This window comes from Parasteatoda tepidariorum, chromosome X2 (genome assembly GCF_043381705.1).
Source record: "Parasteatoda tepidariorum isolate YZ-2023 chromosome X2, CAS_Ptep_4.0, whole genome shotgun sequence".
In the NCBI taxonomy this organism is placed as follows: Eukaryota; Metazoa; Arthropoda; class Arachnida; order Araneae; family Theridiidae; genus Parasteatoda; species Parasteatoda tepidariorum.
The window spans coordinates 36,373,451-36,394,366 of NC_092215.1; the positions used below are offsets into that span (position 1 = coordinate 36,373,451).

The following is a 20,916-nucleotide window of genomic DNA, read 5'->3' on the forward strand; positions in this document are numbered from 1 at the left end:
TCTGTTGAAGTCTTCTTTGTGTTTCTTTTTTTCATTTCTTTTTGCTTTTCTTTGGAGACTGAAACTACATTTTGGGAGAATAGGTAGCATAAATTGATGCCTTTTTATACTCTTTATAATAATTAAACGTTATTGTTATGCATTTATTTGTGTTAAGTGAATTATAAAAATAAATGGTTCGATTAGAATAATCTGTAATTAAACCAATGATTATAAATATTATTGCTTAACATGTGTTTAGAGAAACGCAAGCATTTTTTAATAGCTTCATCACATTTCTTTCATTTAATTTAAGTTATTTTCCAACTAAGTAAAAATATATCGTTGTAGGTCTATGTTATAAGATTTGCTCTTAAAGCTACAAATATTTTTTTCAAACACAAGTTTAAAAAGGTTATGTATAACAGAGGGTGAAGTGAATGCTGAGACAAACATCTGCACGAGTTCGGATTCATCATCAGAATTAAAATAGCACGGAAACTCATACCCTGAAATGTAATCGACTAAGGGCACTTCTCCAATATGAGCTGTTTAGAAGCACGATAAGAAACGGTTCATAATAGGGCAGAGCTTCTAGAGGCGTATGACGGCATTTCCGGCCATGTGTTTCGATGTAATTTTAATTATGAAATGTATCCTAACTCCCTTAGAAATTCGTTGAAACCTTTAAGTGGCCTATTGTTATTTATAACATTTTTAAACGTGCACATTTCGACAAAAATATACTTAAAATGTCACTTCAAAGAAAACCTGTAGCTAAGAGAATGAAACAGATTGCAAATTTGAAATCAGTGATTTGAAAATATATAAGATCTATTAAAAAAATCTCATGCAGCAGAAGAAAAAAAATGTTCACCAGCGTTATTTTTAAACAAATTAAATCTGCATCGTATAAGATCAAAACATGTATTTTTGTCTTGGCTCTAATATTTGAATCAAAGTATATATTTATAAGAAATGAAGATGAAAATGCAAGTGTTCTAAATATGAAAAATCACGTTTCTTGCATCAAAAACTTCAGAAGATGTTGATCAGGTAGGATGCATAGTGTATATGGTAATGCGTCTTCTGCTTTTTTATTATCAGGGAGGTGACGAATAATATAGATTTATATTTCTTTTCTGCCCTTGGCGTAAAGAAGGGCATGCCATTCATGCGAGACAGACTGAAATCACAGAATATGCTTTCACTTTCTGAAATATATTTTGAAAAAAAAAGTTCCCTGTACTTTTACATATCAGTTGATGACAAAGGCCTTTGAAAGTCCCCCAGCGACATCTGGTGTGGGAATTATAAACGCGCCGCTTGATCAGGGTTTAGCAAACTACATTAGGGTGCTTCGGCATTAGACTTGGTAATAACCAGGAGAACAAGGCAAATACTGGACTATCGAAAGCATCTAGAATTTCCAGCTGCTAGCTGCGAAAAGGAATATAACATGTCCAATGATTTAGGACAAAGGATATTGATCTTCGAAGCCCGCGGTCACCATAGTTTGTGTTTTTCTTTACCCGGGATGGATAGAATCTTTTATTTTATTCTCTTCACTTCTTTTCCTTTTCCCTTTTACCCTTTCTACTTGACATTTCCTTCCAATTTCGAATTTTACTTCAGATGTCATTTTTTGTTTAGTTTCTTCGTTGCTGGGGCTTCAGTTTTCGAAAACCTGTCCCAGAAAGGAAATGATGCCCTATTTCTATAACATTTAAGCGACTTCAAAAGGAAAAAAAAAATATTTCTTTCATGTTATTTGATATTTTATCAAAATGTGGTAAGCAATAAAATAAAAGAGTTTAAATTTTTCACACAAAATAAAAGTTGAAGTACTCAAATCAAATATATTTGTAAAATATCTAAGAAGAGATGAAAAAATAAACAATGTTTTTATAAATTTCGAAAATATTTTCTTGCTGATGAAAATGTTTTTTTCTGTTATTTTTTATTTTTGTTGTCTCTTTTTTTCACTAATTTAAATCTCAATAGCAGTTAACGGCATAAATCAAGTAAAAACATAAAGAGTAAATAATAATAAATAAAACATTAAATTTAATTTGAATAATTATATTCAAACTAAGTTTATATTCCATAATTATAAAGTTTCTCAATCAACGAAAAGTTTTATAACACTTAGTTATGTAAAAAGAAAGATATGTAAAGTTTTGAAAAACGCATGAAAAATAAATAATTAACAGAAATGATTGAATTATAATAATAATTAAGTAATTCAAGTAGTTGGGCAATTGTTAGTCTTATGAAATGGATTTAATTCAGATATTGTTACATTCTTGCATAAAAGTCTTAGCTTAAGTTTGCAATTGCTTTGTTGTAGTTGCTTAGATAGCTTTGACCGAAAAAACAATAACAAGATTAAAATCATCTTTATTACATCAAAAGATGCTCGTTTTTTTAATTTATAAAAGATATATTGCTTGAAAAGTAATATATTTTATTATTCTAAACAGGGAATAAGACTAAACAGTGCTGATCATAATAATTGCATTATTAGATATTTCTGCATAGTGAACTTTCATACTAATCAAATTCTAATCTAAATCGGATTTTAAGTCGCATCTGGTAAACGTACCATGATTTCCATATATTTATTGCTTAAATAATAATAAAAATTTAACAACATGCATATTAAAAAGCAAATAAATCAGTGGAAAATTTAAATTTATATANATATATATATAAAAAGAACATTATTTTTAAGAATCAATACCTAATTTAGGCCAAGACAATACAAGGGTTTTAAGAAATCAATTTGGAATTGATAATGCTCAGTGCATAACACAAAATAATTTCTCTATTATATGCTCATTTTTTCAAAATTTATCCATTTCTGAGCTTTGAATATATTGAGACTGCTATTCAAGATGCATATAAAAATTTTAGCAAGATTCATTGGAGATTAAATCCCAAAAGATTTATTTAGTGAAATAAAGCACGTTAATAATGCGGATAAGAAGTAATTTACTGAAATAATAGGGTTTATTTCTTATTTCTAACGTCCAAATTCATAAAATATGCTATTAGATGTTTGAATTAGAAGCATTATCTAAATACATAATCTTGATTTAGTTACAGGAAAAAAAAACATCCTAGCGAAAACCTAAAAAGGAAAACGCATCTATATACTTACCTCGTGACTTTAACAACGGATATGGAAATTATGTTTGCGCATAAGTTTATATCTTTTGAAGGAAAATTGCAAATTTTCTTCATTAATCTTCTAAGATCAACTTAACAAAGGGTGTTCATTCTTTACATAAGCTAACATAGAAAATACTAGAATAAGGTATCAGCAACTTTCGGCATTTCCTGTGAGGGACTATTTTACCATAATTAATAACTCAGTGCTTGTAACTTTGCTAAAGATCTTTGATATAATATTTATTTTAATAGAAAAATCTCGGAAGTAACTTTAATTGTCTTAAATAGATACACGTACTTGAAGCACTAAACACGTACGCATGAAAATATTTTGTTCAGTGTTTAGCTGAGAATTAAATTAAATTGTTGTTGTATAGGAGGAAATACCTTGCTGTGTTATCATAACCAGCAAATGCATATATTATGAAAAGTATTTTCCGAGCTATAAATTTCAGAAAAGGACTTAATTTGGAAATTTATTTGGAAATTAAATCTGGAATTTCAAATTCATAATCCCAATTCATAATACATCAATAATGATTTGAGTGTTTATTTCACTTTTGGTTGGCAAGTATTTTTTTTTCGAAAATTCATTTATAACTTTTTATTGATTAGTTTTTGCTTCAAAGCACAACAGACAGAATTCAACAAACTTTTTCAGACTCAAAAGATTTTATTTACTTAAGAGGGAAATTTTAAATGGGATTGAAAACTAAATCTGATCGAAAAACAGAAAGCCAACAAACAAAACAAAAAAATTAAATTCCGAAAATGTTCCTTGGGCTCTATAAAATCGGCTGCTTGAGAGCTGCTTAAGTAAGTATTGCTTCCGGTCTGATTTTAGTCGTTTCCTTCAACTGAATTCATTGCATGAAAAAGTGAATTCAGCGGATTGCATCGCTAATCACTAACTCAATCCGTTATAGTTAGATTTATTAACGGAAAAGTAACAATAGTAATCCCCCCTGAAAGGTAACAATAGTAATATTGAAAATTGAAGTAGCTTGATTTTTTTCAAACGATAAATGTGCATTGTTCTGAATATCGCTATCATTAAAAATGTTGTGTCTTTTGGTTCCGTTTGTATATATTTGTATAAACAGTCTACATTCTTTAGTACAAACCTCCATAACAGCAACATTCCCGTTATAACGGTCGATGTTATTCCGAATTCAGTTTGTATTTCCATACACACAATGTTATTTAAATATTCATTAGAACGTCCAATTAGCTGCCATAAGTCATATACAGATGAAGCTCATTACAAGCTCTTATGTATCATTTACAATTTTCCATCAAGTTTTCAGGACTCATTTACAAGCGAAGCTCTAAACCAACTGTCATTTGTAATTAACAAGTGAGGTTCTTAACCAACTGTGATTTGTAATTAACAAGCGAAGTTCTTAATCATCTGTGATTAGTGATTTACAAGAGAAGTTTTTAACCAACTGTGATTTGCAATTTACAACTAAAGCTCTTAACCAACTGCGATTTGTAATTAACAAACGAAGTTCGTAACCAACTGTGATTTGTAATTTACAAGTAAAGTTCGGAACAAGATCCAACGAAGTTCTTAACTTTCATGAGTCATATGCAGGTGCAGGATATACACAATAGGAAATTAGATCATCTTGGTAGTCCTGGAAATATATTTTAAACAAATTCGACATTATATTTATAGATATTGTTTAATATTTCAATATTTTTAATACGTCAGGCTGCTTTTCATAATAAAGGATCAGCTTTATAAATATCAACGATAGAAACTGACACATATGTCGGAAGTCCACCACCGCTGTTCTAAAATGTCCAAGGTTTTTGTAAAGTAATACACACAGTACGAATAAATTTTATAATGAAGCGGTGCGAGAAATTAAATGTTTAAAGATGCATACTTTGTTTAATTATATTGTAATATTTATATAATTTTTTCAAATCTACTTCAAAGTTTAAAATCATTCGAATTACTGGAAATATCTATTCGAATATCTTCTTTTAAAGCAATTATTTTTTTAATACTTTTCAAAAAGAGGATTTATATCCGCTAGATTTATTCACGTTACAAATATAGAGGCTATTTATTTCCCTTTATTTAACTTTAAAGGATATATATTTCAAATCAAACCCATATTTACTTTCACATATGATATAAAAAAGATACTCCATGGGAAAAAATGATACTTTTAGAAAAATCGGGAATGTTTACTTTTGCTTTGAATCTGAAGACTTTTGAGTTTAGAAAGAAGTACTTTGCAGATTTTTTTGCAGTTATTAAAAACAGTGCTAAAATGTTTATAGGAGAAAAATATATTTTAAGAAAGTTAAGGGTACATTTTGCAATATATGTATTATAATTTTTTTTCTTTGAAGATTTAATGTTATTTTTTTAATTTGCAATAATTTTGCTGCATATACCTATTTTCTTAGATTAACCAAAATATATAAATGAAACTAAATTTTTCCTTCCTTACTTGTACAGGTTTTTTTTAATGTTGCACTATTTAATGTTAGTTACATTAATTGTATTTTGCCTCAATTACCATGCACATCTATCTTTTATCCATTAAAGCATTTTTATCTTACTTTTTTTGTCGGGAGTTGAAAATTTAAATTAAAAAGAATTTCATCACCATTCACCACAGTTACCTTATAAAATCAATCAACAGGAAATTATTCTACTAAAATTATTCAACGCTGCTCTTCATCTTCCGACCTAGATTAATGGGATTCTTACCGTATTTTTCAAAACAAATCAATCTTTCAACAAGCAAATTTTTATAGATCCTTCTAATATCCAATTTTCTGCCATTATTTGGATATCTAGTTTTACTTAATTTTACACTTATCGCACCCTAAATGTTTCCCTTCTTTTATTACTTTGTTTAGGCTTGTTTTCCTTTCCGTATTGGTTACTACCAAGTACTTGCTCATATCGTTACTTTTCTACTGTCTTTTAGTGTTTAGACACTATTGTTATTGTTTATCGGACCGAAACTATAGTGTGTTTATTTAAGTACCTTTTTTGTGCTTTACTTATGTTATTATGTTGTTTTTGTTTTATTTCTACGTAACGCAAATTATACCCTATCCTCATTTAGATAAGCCTCAATCAGAGGTCAGAAATCTACGTAAAGTGGTATGCTGTTTTGGTTTTTTGAATTTTTAATATTATGTTTTGACCTGTGTATTTGTTCCAAAATTGTATTCGTAATTAACACGAACTATGTCTTGCAATTTTTTTTATTGAAATCCACGTTATTAACTTTTTTATATAAAATGTAAAAATCTAATCTGGACTAGTGAATCTAGTCTGGACTAATTTAATGTAAAAATCTGATCTGGGCTAGTGAATCTAGTCTGGACTAATCTGGACTAATTTAATATAAAAATCTAATTTGGGCTAGTGAATTTAGTCTGGACTAATCCTGACTAATTTAATATAAGAATATAATTTGGACTAGTGAAAATGTGCACGAACTAGTAATCTTTCTGACTTAATTGACTTAACCTCTACCCTTGAAAAAAATTAAAACGATATTAAATGCGATCAACATGATTATTTTAATGTTAATTTGCAGACAAAATCTTAAAATATAAATAAGCAATTATATCTATCGAAAATATTTCGCAAATAAAAATAAAAACTAAAAAAAAAATTCCCGCTTGCGTTTTTATACTGCAGCCGATATAAGATCAAAATCCACATCATTCTACATCCCTTCGTTTCTTGTCCACCCTGGTGACCTAGAGAAAACCACGCATGCGCGACTACATTCATTATCTCAGCTGTCACCCGCTCTAAGTCCCTAAAGAGATTTTTTGCGATGTTGTATACGAACTTTTTTTCCCTTTTTTTCCAAGCTACTGCTTAGATCGGTAGAGGACCTGCGGTAGGGAAAATGTTAGCTAAAAAGAGATATCCAATCCCAGAGGGTCTCACCCTCAATGTTGCTCGTAATTAAATAGGGTTTCCAGATTTAGGGTGTCAAGAAAGAAATCCTATTATAGTAAATGATCGCCTACCATCTACCGGAAATTTAGTAATTCAAGCGAATTTGAGGGATTTTTAAAATTGGGATCTTAGGGATAAATTTTTTAGAATAATAAATTAACGTTTTTTAATGAGAAAAGAAAACCCGTTTCACGCATGAATATTTCAGAGGATTTTTTTTTATTAAAAAAATGAAAGGGAGAAAATTAAAATGTTTGAAAAAGTAAACAAATGGAATGATTTTATTTCTTACTTTCTCAATACTTTAAACTACGAATTTGATTTTAAGGATAGTTATTTATTTTAACAGACTCTATTTTGAATCGCATCTTTGTTTGATACAGAGAAACCCCAGTTAGTCGAAAATATTAAATGAGTAGTTAAATAAATAAAATAACTTCAATTTTTTCTAAAGTTAGTTTCTACAGTTTTATTGAAATAAAAGTTTGTTATAAATTTTATGTGTGCATGTAAGTTTTATGCTCAGACATTTATTAAAGCAGTTAACGCACCTTTTTTTTTAAATCCAAGCAAGCGTTTCGTATTTATTTATATAGAAATTTTCTCAATTTACAAATTTCTGAAAGAGATGCTTTAACGTTGTTTTATGCATAAAATGCTTCAGGGAAACTTAAGATTTATGCGTTACAATAATTTAGTCGGTTTACATATTTACGGTATTTTTTTGCTAGAAAAAAGACAATTTCGTTTGGATTACACTAAATTCTGAATTTTAGTGTCATTGAATTCAATGTTATTTTTTATAACTTTATAATCGTTGTTGAACAGCCGACCCAAGATTTGGGTTTATGACTACCAATGTTCTACTCCGTAGCCTTGTAGTTTTGAACCTAATCCAGAAGACAAGGGCATCAATTATTGGGAGAAAGGTTGCTTTCGTGGTGAATTTTTTATATCTTACTAACCCACATTTACGTAATATGGAACGTAAAACCATGAAAATATTCCATGGATTGCCTAACGGCAAGGTGACTCTAAACCATGATTCGTCTACAAGTGAGGATATTTAACGTCAGCACTGTAGTCAATGTGAGCCTGGTGCGGAACTCGAATCGACCATCAATCATTGAGATTTAAATCCGGTTCACCTGATTGGAAGTTGAGCTGTCTATCCCCAGTAAGTTATTAGAGTTTTCTTCAAAAAAAGACATCTAAATAAATTTTAAAAAGTGACATAGTTGTAATATTTAAAATATTTATTTATTTATAAATGTTAACATTACATAAAAAAGATTGGAAGAAGAAAACATAACTAAAATGTGTAACTAATAATTTGGAAAATTTAAAGAAATGTTTTTTTTTTCCTTTTAAAATTAGTTCTCTTTATTTTCCCTTTTTTAGGCAGGCATTTGTCATTTTTTATATCTATTTTCTAATCGACTATAACTGTTTAAAAATAAATTATATATCTCAGTTCATAATAGAAGTATTTATTAATTGAATGTATTATAGTATACCATTAATTGAATGAAATTAACTACTTCAAATAAACATTAATAATTGCTATTTATAAGTAAAATTTGAACCACTTAAATATGAGTTACCAATGCTCTTTAGGATTGCAAAATATAAAATAACGATTTTGAAACTACTCCTTAGACCCCTAGTGCATTGTACCTTCTATTAAAAAGACACAATATTTAGTCTGTGTAAGGGTTAGGCCTGTGTAGGGGTTAGGGAACTGCCCTTGCATCATAAAGGTTCTGGGTTCGAATCCCGGGGCAAGGCATGGATGTTCTTTTCTCCTCTGTACTATCTGTCCCTTCTGTGGGAGCAACGTTGGTCCTCCTAATATGGTGCCCCTGAAAGAGAGACCAACAAATCTGTCCTGTAAATGTCTGATTTGACGGATGTTAACACAGGTGGGCATTGGGAAAAAAAAATTTAATACTCCAAATTACTCTTTTGAATTCTTATCTTTAAACACTTCTAAATATAAAATAAATCAATATTGCACACATTAGAGTACTATGAATTAAAAAAACCAATTATAATTGAAAATGCATATCGTATTTTAAAATTCACCTAGCATGATTTTTTTTAATAATGCTAATATTGTTAAAATAGAAAACTATGATCCTCATTTAATTAAATTCAGGCAACAATTTTTGTATAAATTTTATTCAGCAATATTCATCATGTCAATAATATATGTGAAACGAAGTAACTATTTATCCAAAAGAAGTATAAATCAAATATCTCTATTTTTTCTCTTTTTTACATTTGCCTAGACATAAAATGACTGCAATGAAAGGAATCAATTTAGTCACTCATACAACAAAAATTCCGTTTTTTCAGTCAATTACGCTAAAAAAATTCGTTTAGTTTATTTTTTTTACACGCACACGTCACTCCTAATGGAATTAAGCANCATTTGCCTAGACATAAAATGACTGCAATGAAAGGAATAAATTTAGTCATTCATACAACAAAAATTCCGTTTTTTCAGTCAATTACGCTAAAAAAATTCGTTTAGTTTATTTTTTTTACACGCACACGTCACTCCTAATGGAATTAAGCATTACTTTTGATTCGTTTAATTTAACCCAGCTATTTAATGCTTTGCCATTATGTTATTATCCAACATCTAAAAAATTACAAGCGTTTATTTAGTTTTAACTGAAGTCTCAATCGACCGATTATCAGATAGTTAGTTCTTTAAGTACGAACATTACTTTGTACTAGGGTAGACTTTTGGGAGCATTTACGAACCCAATCCTGTTATTTGTCAATCAATCTCTAATAAAAACAAACTGTTACCAGCAATCTTTCCACTGATGGTATTCTTCAGCTGGTGTCATTTTATGAGACACGAACCCTTCTGAATTGTTTTTGTGGCTTCCATAAAGGATGTAGATAATAGAAATACGACACACTTGTGTCGCAAAAACGAAAGTGCAAATATATTATCCGATTTTGCAATTCAATGGACCCTGATGCCTCTTTTATGATGTTTAGTTGATTTCTAGAGGAAGATAAAACTCTTAAGTGCAATGAAATTACCAGCGGATAACGTGGAGTCAGTGTTTCGATATAAGTTTGATATAGTAAATGTATCACTGAGAAAAAAAATATGGGTAAAACTACCAGAATGTGGTTAAATTTGCTGTATTTCACGTTCATTGGGAGCACCAAAAAGCTCGGTAATTTGTACTAAGGAGCTTTGGTAATCATTTTGGTTAAATTACCAATAAAATATGGTTTAATAATATGTGATAAAATTTGGTAAATGAGGTAATATTTGGTAATTTTATCGAAATATTTTAGAGTATGGCATAAAAACCGCTGAACTTACTTTTCAGTTTTTTTTCTTCTTTCTAAGTTTTATTTTTTTGTCAATAGAAAAAGTTTTTATTTGACGTAAAAATGCGTCTGACACTCGTGTATGCTTTTATTTATACGATTTCCATCATAAGCTCGTTCCTGAAAATTCTCAAACACTGAAATTCGCTTTTCTCATATACAGTTTTCTTGCACATAAACTGCAGCCTTGATTTACATATAAATTAAATATAATGTTCAATCAACATCTTAACAAATAATTCGCAAAAATATTTCTTAAAAGCTACTTCGAATTAATTCATTATAATAAACATTAATAATACTAGTGCTTTATGATTAATAGTACATAATATTGCATTTTGTTATATGGCGTATATTGTAAACGTTTTCTTACTATTAATTTGCATTAAGATAAAGAGTACTATAATTTTTTAATTCATGATTTAGCATCATATTGTATTCTGATCTATATTTTTAACCCACTATTAGTTTAGAAATTAGGCATAATTGGGCGAATGTTTCTCCCCAATACACTATTTCCCCATGTAACCGGTTTTGCTATGCAGAGAAGACTGCTATTTAAGATACGACATTTTACTCGCAGAACCGTCATTGGTTAAAAATGACAAGTGAAACACTTTTAAATGATGACTTAAAATCACAGTAATCTAACTACTAAAAATTTATGTCATATTAGGATGCACTTTTATTTTTTGTCTGCATTTGTAAAATAACTGAAAGTTGCATTATTTTAAATTAGTATTACTTTAAATAGAGTCTTAGTGATAGAGTAAAGCTTCTCAATGGGCAGTTTTACATAAAATAGTGACAATTATGCAGTTTTTATTTTTAAATGAAAGACTGAATTTAGACTTAGCAATCAATGTTTAGATGAAAATTATTTACTAAACAAGTATATATATATATATATATATATATATATATACATATATATTCCAAGTTTATATATACCTACATAAACTTGGCTTACAAGTATATATATTTCAAGTTTACAAATATATGTTGAACCGAGGACAACATATATTGCGTATAATAATAATAATAACATTAATAATAATAATAATAATTATTATTATTATTGTTAGAATTCTTATAAATTAGAAGAATTTTTTAAAAAAACTAGCATATTCAGGATTTTAAAGAATTTTTTAACCCACTGGCAGTTTAGCTAATAAGCAAAATTGGAAAATGTTTCTCCCCTAGACACTATTCCTCTCACTATTAACATGAAAAAATGCGCCTTTTTATGTGCAGAGCCGCAGTCAGTAAGTTAAATGATAAAAAGAAAAATGTTAACAAATATCGGCCGATCATTATTGATGTCAAGAAGAGAAGAGGGAATAAAATCCTCAAAAATGAGTTTATTTTAGCCTAATTACAAAAAAAAGCATTATTTTTACCACCTTCAGTTTCTTTTCTTTAATTTTTTCTTAGTTGTTATAAACTTCAATTGCGATTTGGAAATTTTAAGTCGCTATGTTTTTCCTAACACAAACAATTATTCGTTATCTCGTGAGTTTTTTTATACTAATTTCTCAATCACATTCTCATTACTTAAAATATAAAGTAAGGGTAGATATTACAGAACACTCTGCTTGTATTAACCCCGAAAAAGATGAAACAGGTTAAAAACTTATTTTGTGAACAAACTGATATTGATCATAACTATATACGCAATTCAAATTAAAACAGTTTTATTTATTAATATATTTTTATAAAAATCAATGTTTGGCATTGTTAAGATTTGGAAGAAAAAATAATTCTCAAAAATAAATATTTGATGTAGTAAATATAGCTATTTTATTATACGAGAAGTTGTAATAGTTATAATATAATGGAAAAGGCAAATAAAAATTGGCAAACAAAATGTACTTTATTTGATTTTGTAGACAAAACAGAACATTTTAAATGTTTCCGCTGTATTTGGAAAAGTGTCAAAACTTTAAAAAAACAATGTAGCGCAAAATATTTTTTCTAAGGTTTAAATAAATTTACGACTGGAAGATTCTTAAATTTATCAGAGGAAAATAAATATTTATATTTACTTTATTTATATTATCATAATAGCCTATTTGTTGTTTTTATTTTGCAAGGATATTTCTTTAAAAAATCATACCAAATCGTCGTAAGTTTTTTTGTAATCTTTCTTTACAACTTCAAAAACTTTATAATAGAATGCTATCCATAACGTCAACAAGAAAGCGTCCCTCTTTCAATGCTGATGTGATCACATAAAACAATGGCTTGGACTGGCTCCAAAAAACTAATATGCTCCTCATAAGGACTTTGTGACAATAGGAAGATAAACATTTCGTCATGGGAATGTCACAATGGTATTAAAAATATAATAAGTACACTTCTAAGCATAATCAAAAATATTGAAGCTAATTTTTTAAAATTTTATTTCATTTTTGATACGTCATCAGTTTAGATATATCGCTGAAAATATTTTTCAAAAGAATTAAAAAAAGAGATTATTAACTGTAGTATAAAAGTCGTGAGAAACAATGCACATGATGTGCCACATAAAAACTGAAAAAAAATTGGAATAAAAATTCTTTTGGTATAGTTTATGAACAGAAATATACACGAATAAAACAATTCTGGTAAAATTTCTGTACTGTATGGTAATGACATTTCTGCAAACGAAAACAAAATATAAGGTATTTAAACGATTCTATTGGTAATTTTTTCGTTCATATGGTGACAGTTAACCAGAAATTCTGATTTTCAAAATTATAATACTTAATACAACACATTCAGTAATGATACAAAACTGAAAAGTAAATTTAACCAGATAAGTGATTTTTCGCCATGCTCTAAGGTATCATTATAAAAATAGCAAATTTTACCATATTTACCAAATTTTGTTATAGATTATAAAACCATATTTTATTGCTAAATTTAACAAAAGAATTTCTAAAGCACTTACTACCTTTCAAAGCACTTACTACTAAAATCTAACGAGCTTTTTGGTGTTGCCATAGAGTCAGAAACACGGCAAATTTTACCGTTTTATGGTAGTTTGAGTCATACTCTTTTTCTCAGTGTCCCTATATGAAAGATAAAGAGTTTTAAAAAAAATTAGATGCCAATGGTTTTGGCGGTAAGAAATGATTATCCTCTAGCTATAATGTTATGCTTGTGTTTAATTTATACATAGTGTTTAATATCTATATATATATATATATATATATATATATATATCGATATATTGAAATTATATAAGTTAAAATAGCAAAACTTAAATAGTTGTNTGTGTGTGTATATATATATATATGGACTTTAAACAAAACTCTGATGCCTCTACATTTTTAGGCATATATGTATATATATTAACCCCTTTATATGCATTCATACTACTTTTAAATGCAAGATGTTCCTTAATTATTGCTCTTAACATATTTTTCAAATTCTTTTAAAAATGAATTAAAAACAGAATCGGTATATTGAAAACTGCAAACGCAGAAAGCATAGAAAAATGTCCTATCGAAATCTGGTGAATCTGTTGCAAGGATGACGGAATTAAAGTAAAGTGCTTTAAAGAACTTGGTCATGATTCAATTTCTCACTGATTCACAAGACGATCAAACATCTTTTGATGTTTTTAAATCCATCTTCCTAAATAATGATTAGTCAAATTCCGATCATTTCTTTTCTAAATCCTTATTTCTTGGATGACAGTCAGTAAGCACTAATGTGCATAATGTTTATTTTTTGATCTCACTTATAACAAATACTCGCTACTGAGAAAAGAAGTAAGGTCAAAATATTTGAGAATAGGGTAAAATTCGTCTTAACACCAAAAAGTACGGTAACTTTCACCGAAGCACTTTAGTAATGAATTTGATAACATTAACACTAAAATATGATTTTATAACATGTGGTAAAATTTGATAATTTTGTCACGATACCTTAGAGCATGGTATAAATACCATTTATTTGATTATTGTTACTTTTCGGTTTTGTATTTGTTTAAATGTGTAACAATACGAACTCTAATTTGAAAACCTGATATTTCTGGCAACCGTTATCATATGAATGAAAAAACTACCAAGTGAAGGAATTTGAAGACCGTATATTCAAGTTTTATTAAGCGAAATTACTTTTAAAAAAATAAAAGTGTATATACTAAAAAATAATACTTTATAGTACATATGTTAATTTTATCCGATTTTTTTTTCTTCATTGAAAATTATATAATAAATCTTATGATTATGGATCACTATGCACATAAAAAAACAGAAGAAAAAATTTTTTTTTCTTAAAACGTAATATAAAATTGAATAAAATAAAAAAATTATCCAGTAGTTAAAAAAAATGCTCAGACATTATTTATCACAAAAATGATAGTCTGACAGTAAGAAAACTTTATTTAAGACTCTAAACCAATATAAAATTACTATAAACGGATATACTGAAAGACAAGGATTCCCCACAAAGTTTATTTCTAACTATAAAACAACAAATACAGTACCTATCCAGTTGTCATTTCACTTGACTGAATTTCTTTCGTAATTGGATATTTTTTTATTTGATACCCCTAAAATCATTTCCTTGTAAAATGATTTAAAATGGAATAAAAGTGTAGATAAAATATATCTGTATGAGTAAAACCAGTTTTTAAAAACCATCTTGAGTTGAGAATACTATGGGTACAAATAAGAACTCGCTACTTTCAAAGATAATAGCGTAGATGAAAAGAGAACGTTCTGTTCTGATGCCAAATCATGAATTTTAGATTTGTGAAATCCACTAGACGAATCAATTGGATCTTTGTCCCAAAGGATTCTTTTCCCTTTTCTATTCATTAGCTAGTTCTATCTTTTCTTCTTCTAAGCAACTGTAATTACCATCCTGATCAGTTTTTGGCCACAAGAGGTTTAAGAGACCCAGGAATCGATTTTCGGAGAATTTTTATTTTATTTTATATTAATTCTTTTTTTAAATAATTCGTAAACTACTATGTATGGCATTAAAATATTTTCTGCTGTTCAAGGAAAAATTAATATTAATGTCGTTGAGTTTAGAACAGTTTTATTATCATTTTAGTTTATCTGTTATGCCTTCAGTACTCGGTTTGGAATTAGCTTTTTCAATACAATGTTGAGTCGTTGTGAATTAATTGTTAGTTTAAAGGAAATAAAGCTATATATATATATATATATATATATACAATTTTATGTTGAAAGTTTTATCTTCAAAATTTTTTTTTCTATTTCACCCAAGAAGTAGTAAAAAAAAATCTGCAGAGCCCTTGACCATGCTGCATTGTTTCTGCTGCNTTTCTAAAATGAAGAAATATTTTGAAAAACGAAATTTGTAATAAAGTAATTTTGTAGCGCGTAATAACGTAATTTTCTGAATATTATATAATATTCATATTAATTCCAAACGTAGTAATGAAATGTTCATGGGGGTGCTTAAAAAAAGTTTGTTATCGGAGGACAATTTCGTAATTTCAATTTGTTATGTTTAGCCCGGGTTTCTTACGGAGCTTTAAAAAAATTTTAAAAAAAACATATTTTTAAAACAATATATTAAATAATTTGAAAAAAGCTTAGTAGTTGGCAGCATTGTTTGGCTTATAAAAAAAAAGAAAAAAAAACTTTCAAATAGAAAAAAAAGATGTTTTTTTTTTAAAAAAAAATGGAATTATTATTTTTGTTTGACGCATGCAAAACTGAAATCAATTTAAAAAAAAGAACTAATTTTTTATTGCTGTTATTTTAAAAAATAATTTTTCAAGTTCTCTGATGACGGTACCGACAAATCTAAACAATATGTATATATAAATAAATATATATATATATATTAGATTTGGACGAGCAGCTTTTATGAGTTTAAGTTATGTTTGCATTGCTACGCACTGCGTGTCTATGCACTACTGATGCGTTTCCGAGACGGTATCGATTTCTTGTATCACTGAGTAATGATGGCTTAGTGGCTAAGACACTCGACTGTCATTGGGAAGAACTGGGGTTCGCTCCCCATCAGTGGCGGCTTGAAGTTGCAAATGTCAAAATGCTGCAATCATGTTGTTAATTACGCAATCGCGGAGTTATAACAAACCCGTTAACCCGTTGTGGAATCCGCTATGGGCTGTAGCTTGAATACCTTAATTAATTACTCGAGATAAAATATTCATGTTTTTAAGAGGAGCTTTATTGCTATTCTTATTTATTTGTAGCCTTTCCTTTCAGTATTTAGATTAACATATATTTTTTTTAATCTTTTCTCTTTTTGAATAAAGAATTTGTTCGCAAGAGAAGTATTCCCAATTATAATTAGAACTATTTATCAATTAATTGAAAGTAATAAAATACAGATCATTGTGATTGATATGATCGTGATTACACAATAACAGAATTTAATTCGAATATAAAATAATAACAGAACATGAGGATCCACTTGGAATATAAACGTAAAAAATGACACACTTATAAATGTTTAGAGTATGGATCACATCTATATTTGCGAGAAAGCTCACAATATCATTGAGTGATTTTATTTATTTTATAACCGTCGTTGAACAGCCGACCCAATCTTATGGGTTTTCGACTCTTAATGCTCAACTCCCCAGCCTTGTAATTTTGATCCCAAACCAGAAGGAACTCCTGGATCGAGTATTGGGAGAAAAGTTTGCCTTCGAGGAGGGCATATTGATGGAACTAAACCGCATTTGAGTTACACGGAGAGGTAAACCACGGAAAACCCTCCTTCGGTTAGCCTGACGGTGAAAATTAACAGAAAACTATTACAATAATAAAAGTATATATCATATTTGTTCTGATCTTACTACGAACTTTTCAACTAAATTTGTACAAACTCTTGATTCTACTTTAAGTGGGAAATATGGGAATTTACTGGGGTCCATTTCCCATTTTCCTCAGAAATGCCAGAATTGCTACTCTCTTATCGTTACCGAGTGAGCATCTATGACTAAGCAACGGCGGTGGAGTAGCGTCTCCCACGTCATAAACCCACAAGTCAGTTTATTGGTCGGGTTTCATTCCCACAATCACACAGAAGAAGGGACATAGAACACAGGGAGAGAGAAAGAACATCCATGCCCTGAGGGGGATTCGAACCCGCAACCATCGGCTCCGCAGTCAAGCACCCTAACCACTCGGCAGCCTGGTCGGCAATATTCACATATTCGATCACAAATTAATGGATTAATTTGGAATACTTGATTTTAATTTTTCAAAAGATAAAACTATTTGCTTATATATATTTGCATACAACTGTTTCAGCAAAAACATTTTTGATGCAATTTCAAATAAACTTTTAATTCGAAAAGTCAATTGAAATAAAAATGACATCCATTTTAGCTATGAGTTTTATTTATAGCCTTGAATAATAAAATCATTTTATTGACACAGAATTAGAAAAGCTCTTTCAAACAAAATAGCTATTTCGGAAAACATTTCGTAAAACAAAGACGAATGATTGATAGATAAGAAAAACAGATACAGTTTCTTTCCAAAATAGTCGTTCTTTTGGGAAATCAATACAGGATAGTATTTCAGTACCACAAATGCCCTTCCAAAATGAAATATTTTCTCTGCACTCCTTTTTTCCAGCATCCCAAAACCAGGCTTGATATATACTATTAGGGCAAACGGATACTTCGCATACAGCATTTTCCAAACGTATTGCAAGAAAAAAATCCTTAAATAAACAAAACTAAATCTTTTGATAGAATGAAACTAAGCAAAAGACTTTGCCATCTCAATGGTCCATTCCCTATCAACCCCGGAGGCTACAGGGACAGATTTCGGTCACTAGGTTTATCCACTAAATTTGAACAAAAGGATATGAGCTGCCTTATTTTAAGATACGTTTTCTGGAAAAGGATATCCTGATTGCTTTTGCGACATTGTAGCACAAACAACATGGCGTTCAACAATGTTCTAGCCTACTTTAGAAAGCATTGTTGCAAACATTTTGTGAAATCTTCTAATAGTTTTTTTTTTAAACTTTGGGTTTACTTTTATGAAATGGAAGATACAGGAAGAGGAAGGGAAATTTTATTTTTTTCAAGTTTTCATATTTTTCCTAATCTGATCTGTGCTTAAATAAAACTAATCATTATGCCATTTTTTTTTACGAACAATTTTTCTGCAGAAAAAATGCGGTCATTCTTTCAGTTAATCAAAATTTCTTAAAAGTACTAATAAAAATTAAATTAATTAATCTAACGAAATATTATCTACAGATATTTTAAATAATGGCACTGAATTATTACTTAAATTGTTTATAAATTTTTTTGCTGCCTGAAGATATTTTGATGGCAAAAAAAAATTGCGATTCTTGCCACGGACAAAAATGCCTTTTGTGTTCGCTAACAAGTTCATTCCTTAACCCAATACATCAAATACAATACATATAGTGAGATTTAGTTTTATAATTGTTTTTCATTTTAATTAATTAATTAATTAAACTTGTAATTAGAAAAATAATTTCAAATATTATTCAAGGTGTGACTTTTTTATGCACTGTGTAGGCAACATTTATACAAAAATATAGTAATTAACACCAATTTATTTCATTTTGATTTAGTTATTAGCTTCGTTATCTGGACAATAATAAAGGTAATCAAAAGTAATTAATATGATAAAAATCGCCATTCAATTTCATTGTGTTAAGTTTTTAAAGAATAGTGAAGAGTAATATAGCATGAATAAAACAAGTTTTATGTATGAATACTGCAGAGCCATTATAACTCAAATGAACTTAGCAGATCAGCATTTTGTGCTGATTTTTAAAAAAATTTCAATGATAAACAATTACTTTGAAGATAAAAGTTTTTTTGTTGATTTGTAACCAAAGTTTTTCTTATCAATATTTGTACTGTACGTCATCGATAATATTGATTTCATTAATATAATTAATTATATCAATGATATAATAATTAATATCAATAATCACTTTGATTGATTTATTTAGATCGAGAAAGTAAAAAAAATTAAGCAATAAGTCGCAATTCAATCTCATTATTTTAAGGTTTTTCAAAAACTGAGAAAACTGAAATAATAGGAAGTTAATAAAATATATGCAAGACACCTAAACAGAGCCATTTTCACGCAAACGAAATAAACAATTCGGCATGATATGAAAATTTGTGCTGGTTGTTAAAAAACTCAATGTTAAGAAAACTACATTGAAGAGAAAAGCTTTTGTTGATTTGTAAACTATTTTTTTCCGATATTTGCATCGTACTACATCTCTAATATTGAAATACAAATATGATAAATACCAAGAATCTAATGCTTTTTGATTTAATAATTGAGATTGAGACAGTTAAAAAAAAAACTATTTGCAATAAATCGCAATTTTATCTCATTACATTAAGTTTTTACTAAACAAGGAAAAACAAATAATAAGAAATTAATAAAATATAACTTACATAGTCATTGAAACTCAAATGAACTAAGCAACTCAGCATGATACAAAAAATTTTGCTGACAGTTAAAAAAAAACTCATTGTTAAGATACTAAAAGAGAAAAGTGTTTTGCTGAATTGGAAACAAAAAATATATCTTCAACATTTGTATTGTATTACAGCTGTAATATTGAAATACAATTAAAAAAATAACAAGAATCTAATTAATTTTGATTGAGCTGCTCAGATTGAGACAATAAAAAATGAACAATAAGCAATAGATCGCAATTTAATCTCATTACGTAAAATTCTTACGAAACAAAGAAAAATCAAATAATATGAAATTAATAAATTGTATGAATGGTAACTACAGAGCCATTATAACTCAAATGAGCTAAGCAACTCAGCATGATACAAAAATGTGTGCCAATTGTTAAAAAAAACTCATATTTTAGAAAAACACATTGAACAGAAAAGAAAGGCTTTTGTTGATTTATTTCAATTTCTTCCTCGATTTGCTTTATTAATTATTTCCATTCACTATTTTTGAAGCTTTTTTTCATCCGCAGTCAATTTTCTCGGGAATTTATTCTAAAAGATATCGTTCTTTATTTATAATAGTCCCCGAATCCTTTTGTAATTTTATTTAATCATTTTCTGGTTCTTCTTTCATCAAAAAACTTTCCGTCATATAAAGATTCCGCCGCAGTTGTGCTTTTGATTAATATGAATATGCAAATTTATGATGCATTTTATCGAAAATAACTTGAATTGAACAACAGCTGTAATCTGACATGGCATGTGATTTTCTTAAAATTAATTTCCCGAAGAAAAGGAGAAAAAAGTGAAAGATGTAATATATTATATAACAATAAAATCAATTTATCTTTTATAAGATTTAGCTTTTGATTTAAAAAAAATAAGTAAAAAGATATAAATTTTATGTCCCATGTAAGAAATGGTCCTCTCGATGCATATTTTTTGTTTTTTTTTAAATGGCAAAAACCTAAAAAAATATGAATTTTTGTTCATCTAAACCATACACTGTATAAAATTCTAA

The 20,916-nt window shown here is 28.4% G+C and overlaps 1 protein-coding gene across 3 annotated transcripts in view; it reads right to left on the reverse strand.

Annotated features, from left to right (window-relative positions):
- LOC107447483 (leucine-rich repeat-containing protein 24-like) overlaps positions 1-20,916 on the reverse strand; it is a 475,982-nt gene that overhangs the window by 261,557 nt on the left and 193,509 nt on the right. The window lies entirely within an intron of this gene.